Source organism: Lagenorhynchus albirostris, chromosome 8 (assembly GCF_949774975.1).
Source record: "Lagenorhynchus albirostris chromosome 8, mLagAlb1.1, whole genome shotgun sequence".
NCBI classification, from domain to species: Eukaryota; Metazoa; Chordata; class Mammalia; order Artiodactyla; family Delphinidae; genus Lagenorhynchus; species Lagenorhynchus albirostris.
In genome coordinates, this window is record NC_083102.1 from 102635181 (window position 1) to 102647241 (window position 12061).

A 12061-nucleotide genomic window follows, 5' to 3' on the forward strand; every position below is an offset into this window, starting at 1 on the left:
TCAGTGGGAAAAAAAATTGGTCTCTTTAAGAAGAATTGGGACTTTTAAATGAATGGAACCCAGCCTGGAAATATACAGGGGTTTTATGGGAATCTGTGAGTCAATTACTCAGTGGCTGTCCAGGATTTACAAACAAGATTAAACTTGGAACTGTAAGGGAAGCAAAATTTTCCACCCCAAAATGTCTCTTTGTCATGTGGATTATTTCAAGCTGAAAACAATCAAGGTCCAAAAGATCCAGAAAGAAAGGTTCACCTTCCCCCCATCTGCCTAAAGAATGTAGATAGAGGACCTGGTCCAGGAAGGAGGCTGTCACCATAGATAATCATTAGTATGAACTGGGTGTGTAGACAGGGAGGAACCTGACAAGGGTCCATTTTTTAAAAATTCCTTTCTGTGTCTCATTGTCTCTGCAAGCCCAGCAGACATTTGTTTTTTCATCTCCATGTGAATTACCTTCCTTACCTTTGAAGTCCCAAACCACTACCCCTAACATCCTCCTTTGTTTTTAGCTGAAGATGATATTTGAGGTGAGGACTTCATCCATTTTGGTGAGTCACTAATTTTCCTAGCTCTCTCCCATGTATACGTGTTATTAAACTTTTGTTTGATTTTATCCTATTAATCTGTCTCATGTCAGTTTAACTCTTTGACCAGGCAGAAGAACCTAAAAGGGTAGAGGAAAATTTTTCTCCCTGGCAAAACCAAAGACAGGCAACACAAACCAGGGCCATTACGTTTATCTTGGATGAAATTTAGCATAACGGGAAAAGATATAAACCCGAAGGCTGCTTGTGGGAAACAAAGACATGGTAGGGGAGGAGTTACAAAGGAGATCTCATTCACACTCTGATTCTAAGGAAAGAACTAAGAAAGCAACCCAAGCACAGGCAGGAAAAAGGTACTAGCTGAAGGCAGTGAGAGTATGCAGAATATTTCAGGGTAATTAAGACAGAGTCAGGGAGAAAACTGGAGGGATAGATGGGAGTCAGGTGGTGAGACTCTTCTATAATAATAATAATAATAACAGCAGTAATAATAAAGTCCAGTGTTTACATGAATAGAGCTCCAGAGATTTCAATTCCTTGGAACAAAGTACAGTAAATGTGAAATAAAAAGTTAGAATTCGGAGTTGAGGAAGATTGTGGAAAAGTAAGATGCGGAGATCACCTTCCTCCCCACAGATACACCAGAAATACAGCTACACGTGGAACAACTCCTACAGAACACCTACTGAATGTTGGCAGAAGACCTCAGACCCCCCAAAAGGCAAGAAACTCCCCATGTACCTGGGTAGGGCAAAAGAATAAACAGAGACAAAAGAATAGGGACGGGCCCTGCACCAGTGGGAGGGAGCCGTGAAGGAGGAAAGGTTTCCACACACTAGGAGCCCCTTCGTGCACAGAGACTGTGGGTGGCGGAGGGGGAAAGATTCAGAGCTGTGGAGGAGAGCACAGCAACAGGGGTGCGGAGGGCAAAGCGGAGAGATTCCCGCACAGAGGATCGGTGCCGACTGGCACTCACCAGCCCGAGAGCTTGTCTGCTCACCCGCTGGGGTGGGTGTGACCGGGAGCTGAGGATCGGGCTTCGGTCGGAGCACAGGGAGAGGACTGGCAGCATGAACACACCCTGAAGGGGCTAGTGTACCACGGCTAGCAGGGAGGGAGTTCGGGAAAAGTCAGGAGCTTCAGAAGAGACAACAGAACATTGTTTCTGGGTGCGCGAGGAGAGGGGATTCAGAGCACTGCCTAAACGAGCTCCAGAGACGGGCGCGAGCCACAGCTATCAGCGCAGAACCCAGAGACGGGCATGAGATGCTAAGGCTGCTGCTGCTGCCACCAAGAAGCCTGTGTGGGAGCACAGGTCACTATCCACACCCCCCTCCCGGGAGCCTGTGCAGCCCGTCACTGCCAGGGTCCTGGGACCCAGGGACAACTTCCCGGGGAGAACGCATGGCGCACCTCAGGCTGGTGCAACGTCACGCTGGCCTCTGACCCGCAGGCTCGTTCCACATCCGTGTCCCTCCCTCCCCCCGGCCTGAGTGAGCTGGGGCCCCCGAAGCAGCTGCTCCTTTAACCCGTCCTCTCTGAGCGAAGAACAGATGCCCACCTGCGACCTGCACGCAGAGGCGGGGCCAAATCCGAAGCTGAACCCCAGGAGCTGTGCAAACAAAGAAGAGGAAGGGAAATCTCCCCCAGCAGCCTCGGGAGAACCGGATTAAATCTCCACAATCAACTTGATGTACCCTGTATCTGTGGAACACATGAATAGACAATGAATCATCCCAAATTGAGGAGGAGGACTTTGGGAGCAAGATTTATTACTTTTTCCCCTTTTCCTCTGTTTGTGAGTGTGTCTGTGTATGCTTCTGTGTGAGATTTCATCTGTGTAGCTTTGCTTTCACCATTTGTCCTAGGGTTCTGTCCATCTGTTTTTGTTTTTTTCTTTAAAAAATTTGTTTTTTCTTAATAATTATTTTTTTAATAACTTTATTTTATTTTATCTTACTTTATTTTGTTTTATCCTCTTTCTTTCTACTTTTTCTGCCTTGTATTCTGAGCCATCTGGATGAAAGGCTTTTGGTGCTCCAGCCATCAGTGCTGTGCCTCTGAGGTGGGAGAGCCAACTTCAGGACACTGGTCCACAAGAGACCTCCCAGCTCCATGTAGTATCAAAAGGCAAAAATCTCCCAGAGATCTCCATTTCAATGCCAAGACCCAGCTTCACTCAACGACCAGCAAGCTACAGTGCTAGACACCCTATGCCAAACAACTAGCAGGACAGGAACACAACCCTACCCATTAGCAGAGAGGCTGCCTAAAATCATAATAAGGCCACAGAAACACCAAAACACACCACCAGATGTGGACCTGCCCACCAGAAAGACAAGATCCAGGCTCATCCACCAGAATACAGGCACTAATCCCCTCCACCAGAAAACCTACACAACCCACTGAACCAACATTAGCCACTGGGGACAGACACCAAAAACAACGGGAACTATGAACCTGCAGCCTGCAAAAAGGAGACCCCAAACACAGTAAGATAAGCAAAATGAGAAGACAGAAAAACACACAGCAGGTGAAGGAGCAAGGTAAAAACCCACCAGACCTAACAAATGAAGAGGAAAGAGGCAGTCTACCTGAAAAAGAATTCAGAATAATGATAGTAAAGATGATCCAAAATCTTGGAAATAGAATAGACAAAATGCAAGACACATTTAACAAGGACCTAGAAGAAGTAAAGATGAAACAAGCAATGATGAACAACACAAATAAATGAAATTAAAAATACTCTAGAAGGGATCAATAGCAGAATAACTGAGGCAGAAGAACGGATAAGTGACCTGGAAGATAAAATAGTGGAAATAACTACTGCAGAGCAGAATAAAGAAAAAAGAATGAAAAGAACTGAAGACAGTCTCAGAGGCCACTGGGACATTAAACACACCAACATTCGAATTATAGGGGTTCCAGAAGAAGAAAAGAGAAAGAAAGGGACTGAGAAAATATTTGAAGAGATTATAGTTGAAAATTTCCCTAAAATATGGGAAAGGAAATAGTTAATCAAGTCCAGGAAGCACAGAGAGTCCCATACAGGATAAATCCAAGGAGAAATACGCCAAGACACATATTAATCAAACTATCAGAAATTAAATACAAAGAAAACATATTAAAAGCAGCAAGGGAAAAACAACAAATAACACACAAGGGAATCCCATAAGGTTAACAGCTGATCTTTCAGCAGAAACTCTGCAAGCCAGAAGGGACTGGCATGACATATTTAAAGGGATGAAGGAGAAGAACTTGCAAGCAAGATTACTCTACCCAGCAAGGATCTTATTCAGATTTGATGGAGAAATTAAAAGCTCTAGAGACAAGAAAAAGCTGAGAGAGCTCAGCACCACCAAACCAGCTTTAAAACAAATGCTAAAGGAACTTCTCTAGGCAAGAAACACAAGGGTAGGAAGAAACCTACAATAACAAACCCAAAACAATTAAGAAAATGGGAATAGGAACATACATATCGATAATTACCTTAAATGTAAATGGATTAAATGCTCCCACCAAAAGACACAGAATGACTGAATGGATACTAAAACAAGACCCATATATATACTGTCTACAAGAGACCCACTACAGACCTAGGGACACATACAGACTGTAAGTGAGGGGATGGAAAATGATATTCCATGCAAAGGGAAATCAAAAGAAAGCTGGAGTAGCAATTCTCATATCAGACAAAATAGACTTTCAAATAAAGACTATTAGAGAGACAAAGAAGGAACTACATAATGATCAAGGGATCAATCCAAGAAGAAGATATAACAATGGTAAATAATTATGCACCCAACAAAGGTGCACCTAACTACATAAGGCAAATACTAACAGCCGTAAAAGGGGAAATCGACAGTAACGCAATCATAGTGGGGACTTTTACATCCTACTTTCACCATTGGACAGATCATCCAAAATGAAAATCAATAAGGAAACACAACGGCTTTAAATGATACATTAAACAAGATGGACTTAATTGATATTTATAGGACATTCCATCCAAAAACAAAAGAATACACATTTTTCTCAAGTACTCATGGAACATTCTCCAGGATAGATCATATCGTAGGTCACAAATCAAGCCTTGGTAAATATAAGAAAATTACCATCATATCAAGTATCTTTTCTGACCACAACACTATGAGACTAGATATCAATTACAGGAAAAGATCTATAAAAAATACAAACACATGGAAGCTAAACAACACACTACTTAATAACGAAGTGATTGTTGAAGAAATCGAAGAGGAAATTAAAAAAATACCTAGAAACAAATGACAATAGAGCCACAACGACCCAAAATCTATGGGATTCAGCAATTCTAAGAGGGAAGTTTATAGCAATACAATCCTACCTTAAGAAACAGGAAACATCTCAAATCAACAATCTAAGGTTGCACCTAAAGTAACTAGAGAAAGAAGAACAAAAAAACCCCAAAGTTAGCAGAAGGAAAGAAAGCATAAAGATCAGATCAGAAATAAATGAAAAAGAAATGAAGGAAGCAATAACAAAGATCAATAAAACTAAAAGCTGGTTCTTTGAGAAGATAAACAAAATTGATAAACCATTAGCCAGACTCATCAAGAAAAAAAGGGAGAAGACTCAAATCAATAGAATTGGAAATGAAAAATGAGAAGTAACAACTGACACTGCAGAAATACAAAAGATCATGAGCGATTACTACAAGCAACTATATGCCAATAAAATGGATAACCTGGAAGAAATGGACAAATTCTTAGAAATGCACAACCTGCAGAGACTGAACCAGGAAGATATAGAAAATATAAACAGACCAATCACAAGCACTGAAATTGAAACTGTGATTAAAAATCTTCCAGCAAACAAAAGTGCATGACCAGATGGCTTAACAGGTGAATTCTATCAAACATTTAGAGATCTATCCTTCTCAAACTCTTCCAAAATATAGCAGAGGGAGGAACACTCCCAAACTCATTCTATGAGGCCACCATCACCCTGATGCCAAAACCAGACAAAGATGTCACAAAGATAGAAAACTACAGGCCAATATCACTGATGAACATAGATGCAAAAATCCTCTACAAAATACTAGCAAACAGAATCCAACAGCAAATTAAAAGGATCATACACCTTGATCAAGTGGGGTTTATTCCAGGAATGCAAGGATTCTTCAATATACACAAATCAAACAACATGATATACCATATTAACAAATTGAAGGAGAAAAACCATATGATGATCTCAAAAGATGCAGAGAAAGCTTTTGACAAAATTTAACACCGATTTATGATAAAAACCCTGCAGAAAGTAGGCATAGAGGGAACTTTCCTCAACATAATAAAGGCCATATATGACAAACCCACAGCCAACATCATCCTCAATGGTGAAAAACTGAAAGCATTTCCACTAAGATCAGGAACAAGACAAGGTTTCCCACTCTCACCACTATTATTCAACATAGTTTTTGAAGTTTTAGCCACAGCAATCAGAGAAGAAAAAGAAATGAAAGGAATCCAAATCAGAAAAGAAGTAAAGCTGTCACTGTTTGCAGATGACATGATAATATATAGAGAGAATGCTAAAGATGCTACCAGAAAACTACTAGAGCTAATCAATGAATTTGGTAAAGTAGCAGGATACAAAATTAATGCACAGAAATCTCTTGCATTCCTATACACTAATGATGAAAAATCTGAAAGTGAAATCAAGAAAACACTCCCATTTACCATTGCAACAAAAAGAATAAATTATCTAGGAATAAAACTACATAAGGAGACAAGAGACCTATATGCAGAAAATTATAAGACACTGATGAAAGAAATTTTAGATGATACCAATAGATGGAGAGATATACCATGTTCTTGGATTGGAAGAATCAACATTGTGAAAATGACTCTACTACCCAAAGCAATCTACAGATTAAATGCAATCCCTATCAAACTACCCCTGGCATTTTTCACAGAACTAGAACAAAAAATTTCACAGTTTGTATGGAAACAGAAAGGACCCCGAATAGCAAAAGCAATCTTGAGAACGAAAAATGGAGCTGGCGGAATCAGGCTTCCTGACTTCAGACTATACTACAAAGCTTTAATAATCAAGACAGTATGGTACTGGCACAAAAACAGAAATATAGATCAATGGAACAGGATAGAAAGACCAGAGATAAATCTATGAACATATGGTCACCTTATCTTTGATAAAGGAGGCAAAAATATACAGTGGAGAAAAGACAGCCTCTTCAATAAGTGGTGCTGGGAAAACTGGACAGGTACATGTAAAAGTATGAGATTAGAACACTCCCTAACACCATACACAAAAATAAACTCAAAATGGATTAAAGACCTAAATGTAAGGCCAGACACTATCAAACTCTTAGAGGAAAACATAGGCAGAACACTCTATGACATAAATCACAGCAAGATCCGTTTTGATCCACCTCCTAGAGAAATGGAAATAAAACAAAAATAAAGAAATGGGACCTAATGAAACTTCAAAGCTATTGCACCGCAAAAGGAAACCATAAACAAGACCTAAAGACAATCCTCAGAATGGGAGAAAATATTTGCAAATGAAGCAACCGACAAAGGATTAATCTCCAAGATTTACAAGTAGCTCATGCAGCTCAATATCAAAAAACACAAACAACCCAATCCAAAAATGGGCAGAAGACCTAAATACACATTTCTCCAAAGAAGATATACAGATTGCCAACAAACACATGAAAGCATGCTCAACATCATTAATCATTAGAGAAATGCAAGTCAAAACTACAATGAGATATCATCTCACACCAGTCAGAATGGCCATCATCAACAAATCTACAAACAATAAATGCTGGAGAGGGTGTGGAGAAAAGGGAACACTCTTGCACTGCTGGTGGGAATGTAAATTGATACAGCCACTATGGAGAACAGTATGGAGGTTCCTTAGAAAACTACAAATAGAACTAATATACGACCCAGCAATTCCACTACTGGTCATATACCCTGAGAAAACCATAACTCAAAAAGAGTCATGTACCAAAATGTTCATTGCAGCTCTATTTACAATAGCCAGGATATGGAAGCAGCATAAGTGTCCATCATCGGATGAATGGATAAAGATGTGGCACATATATACAATGGAATATTATTCAGCCATTAAAAGAAATAAAATTGAGATATTTGTAGTGAGGTGGATGGATCTAGAGTCTGTCATACAGAGTGAAGTTAGTCAGAAAGAGAAAAACAAATACCGTATGCAAACACATATATATATGGAATCTAAAGGAACAAAAATGTTCATAAAGAACCTAGAGGTAAGACGGGAATATAGCAAAAGACACAGACTTACTAGAGAATGGACTTGAGGATATGGGGAGGGGAAAGGGTAAGCTGTGAGAAAGTGAGAGAGTGGCATGGAAATATATGCACTACCAAACGTAAAATAGATAGTTAGTGGGAAGCAGCCTCATAGCACAGGGAGATCAGCTCGGTGGTTTGTGATCACCTAGACGGGTGGGAAAGAGAGGGTGGGAGGGAGGGAGACACAAGAGGGAAGAGATATGGAAACATATGTATATGTATAACTGATTCACTTTGTTATAAAGCAGAAACTAACACACCATTGTAAAGCAATTATACTCCAATAAAGATGTTAAAAAATTTAAAAACTAAAAAATAAATAAAATAAATGGCATTAATGATTATTAAAAAAAATGTTAGAATTCCAGGACTTCTCTGGTGGCGCAGTGGTTAAGAAGCTGCCTGCCAATGCAGGGGACATGGGATCAATCCCTGGGCCAGGAATATCCCACATGTCGCGGAGCAACTAAGCCCGTGCACCACAACTACTGAGCCTGTGCTCTAGAGCCCATGAGCTACAACTACTGAGCCTGCGTGCCACAACTACTGAAGTCTGTGTGCCACAACTACTGTGCCCACACACCACAACTACCGAGGCTGTGCTCGAGAGCCCGTGAGCCACAACTACTGATCCCTTGTACTACAGTTAAGGAAGCCCGCGCACCTAGAGTCCATGCTCCGCAACAAGATAAGCCACCCCAATAAGAAGCCCACGCACCACAATTAAGAATAGCCCCCGCTCACCATAACTAGAGAAAGCCGGTGCATAGCAACAAACATACAATGCAGCCAAAACTAAATTAATTAAAATAAATAGGGCTTCCCTGGTGGCGCAGTTGAGAGTCCGCCTGCCAAAGCAGGGGACATGGCTTCATGCCCTGGTCCAGGAAGATCCCACATGCCGCAGAGCGGCTAGGCCTGTGAGCCATGGCCACTGAGCCTGTGCGTCCAGAGCCTGTGCAACAGGAGAGGCCACAGCACTGAGAGGCCCGTGTACCGCAAAAAAATAAATAAATAAAATATATTTTTTTAAATGTTAGAATTCAATTCCAATTGGATAAAAGTCTTCCAAGCTTCTCATTCTTTTAAATATTGCTTTTTATATCCTTCAATTTGAACAGACATTTGAATATATAAACATTTCGTACAAAACAAATGATGTGGATCTCCTATTTCCTGTTTTAACACTGTATAAGATGCATGGCTATAAATCTTCTGATATATCATCATCATTTGGCACCATACTCCCAAAGATTTCTAATTTCCAGGGGTTTTACCCGGACATTCAACTTATTTCTTGCATGATCAGAAACTCCTGTAGCTATGTCTCTTTCATGACACACAACTTTCTCCCTGATTGTAGTCATTTAGTCAACAACCACTTTCCTCAAGGCTGGACACTGAAATTGGTGTAAAGATTCATACATACGCAACGCATTCTCTTTCCCTCCCCAACAGTTTAGTGGGGGAGGTGAATTTCTAAGCATATAATTAAAATGTTAAGGTGAGAAATACTATTATTTTTAACATTAAAAATAAGTACTATGAGAACATAGGGAGGCGAGGTCAAGCTTTCTAAAGCAAAGGGAGTAAAAATAAAATATGATGTAATAACGTTAGGCCGGATGGTGAAAATAAGTAGGATGAATCAGACGCCCAGCAGGAGAACCTGCATATGCAAAGAGCTGACACAGTTAAAGAGCATTACCTGCGTGGTCTTGGCAAGTGACTTGAAGCTAACTGGATATTATGAAGAGCAAAATGCATAAAATGAAGTTGGAAACATAATTTCTGTACAGTGTTAAGAATATTGGAGGGGCTTCCCTGGTGGCGCAGTGGTTAAGAATCCACCTGCCAATGCAGGGGACATGGGTTCCATCCCTGGTCCGGGAAGATCCCACATTCCATGGAACAACTAAGCCTGTGCACCACAACTACTGAGCCTGTGCTCTAGAGCCCATGTGCCACAGCTACTGAGCCCACGCACCACAACTACTGAAGCCTGTGTGCCTAGAGCCTGTACTCTGCAACAAGAGAAGCCACCGCAATAAGAAGCTTGCATACCTCAATGAGGAGTAACCCCTGCTTGCTGCAGCTAGAGAAAGCCCATGTGCAGCGACAAAGACCCAACGCAGCCAAAAATAAATAAATAAATTTATAAAAAAAGGAAAAGAATCTTGGAAATGGTGATCAAAGAAGCATTAAAGCAGAATATTGATGCAATCAGAATATTATTTTAGAAAGATAGATTGAAGGTTTATGTGTCTGGAAGAAAATAAACCAAAAAGGAAACTATTGCAATAATTTGGGTGAGATTTAGAAACATTGGCAATGGGGAAAGAAAGAAGAGATGGATTCTACAAGTGTGGTGTGAAGAATGTTAAAGAATTGGGTGTAGGAAAAAGGCAAGTAGAGTTTCTGAATTTCTAAAGAGGAAATGTGATGAGATGGTGTACGTTCATATCTCCTGTGCAGGGCCAGGACCAGGGGGAGGTGAGTGAGGAACTCGGGTGCAAAATTTAAGAAGGCACTAAAAAACTTAGTAATCGAGATATATAATCATTTAATATTTTTAAAGATCAGCATTAGTCCAAAATTATGATGAATGTATAAGTCAGGGTTCTCCAGAGAAACAGAACCAATAAGATATACATGGAAAGAGGAAGAGATTTATTACAAGGAATTGGCTCATATAATTGCAGGGCTGACAAGTCCCAACATTGGCAGGCTGAGTCAGCAAGCTAGGGATCTAGGAATGCTGATTTTATAGTTCCAATCTGAGTCCAAAGGACTGAGAACCAAGAGACCTGATGGTGTATGTAAAGTGTGAAGGCCAGCAGACGTGACAGCCAGGAAGAGTCGATGTTTCAGTTTGAGTTCAAAGGCAGAAAAAAGCTGATATCTCATTTTTTTTTTTTTTGGCTGCATCATGAGGCATACAGGATCTTAGTTCCCTGACCAGAGATCAAACCTGTGTCCCCTGCAGTGGAAACATGGAGTAGTAACTGCTGGACCACCAGGGAAGTCCCATGGTGTCCCATTTTGAAGGTAGTTTTATTTAGTTCTATTCAGTCTATGCAGGCCTTCAACTGATTGGATGAGGCCCACCCACATTAGAGAGGGCAATCTGTTTTACTCAGTCTACTGATTTAAATGTTAATCTCACTAGCTATCTATTTTACACTTGGTAGTGTATATATGTCAATGCTACTCTCTCACTTAATCCCAGCTTACCCTTCCCCCTCCCCGTGTTCTCAAGTCCATTCTCTACGTCTGTGTCCCTATTCCTATCCTGCCCCTAGGCTCATCAGAATCACCTTTTTTTCAATTCCATATATACGTGTTAGCATACTGTATTTGTCTTTCTCTTTCTGACTTACTTCACTCTGTATGACAGACTCAAGATCCATCCATCACACTACAAATAACTCAATTTTGTTTCTTTTCATGGCTGAGTAATATTCCATTGTGTATATGTGCCCCATCTTCAGCAGCATAGCACAGGGAGTTCAGCTAGGTGCTTTGTGACCACCTAGAGTGATGGGATAGGGAGGGCGGAAGGGAGGCACAAGAGAGAGGGGATATGGAGATATATTTATATGTATAGCTGATTCACTGTGTTATAAAACAGAAACTAACACACTGTTGTAAAGCAATTATACTCCAATAAAGATGCTAAAGAAAAACAACAACAACAACAAAATAAATGTTAATCTCATTCAAAAATACCCTCACAGAAACATGTAGAATAATGCTTGATCAAATATCCGGGCACCCTGTGACCCAGTCAAGTTTACACATAAAGTTAACCATCATAATAAATGAAATATTAAAATTTCATATAAAGACAGGATCAGTATTATTGAGTTTTCTTTTACCTCAGCCTCCAACATGGCTTGGCATGGCACTGCTCACGTTCTCCTAATGTCCCCTACATGGCACAATATCTCTTGAAGGAAGGTATCATAGAATATCAACTCTTTATTCCCCCAGTGTCTGCAATGTGCCATATACAAAATAAAGCTCAATGCGTGTATATTTAATACATAGTGATGCCAGTTAACTTATGTGGAAAAGCAAGATTTTCCGTCATGACATCAGCCACGTAAATTTAATAGCAAACAACCTAGAACACTCTTAAATACTCCTTTTGGATATTTCAACCAAAATGCATTTTGC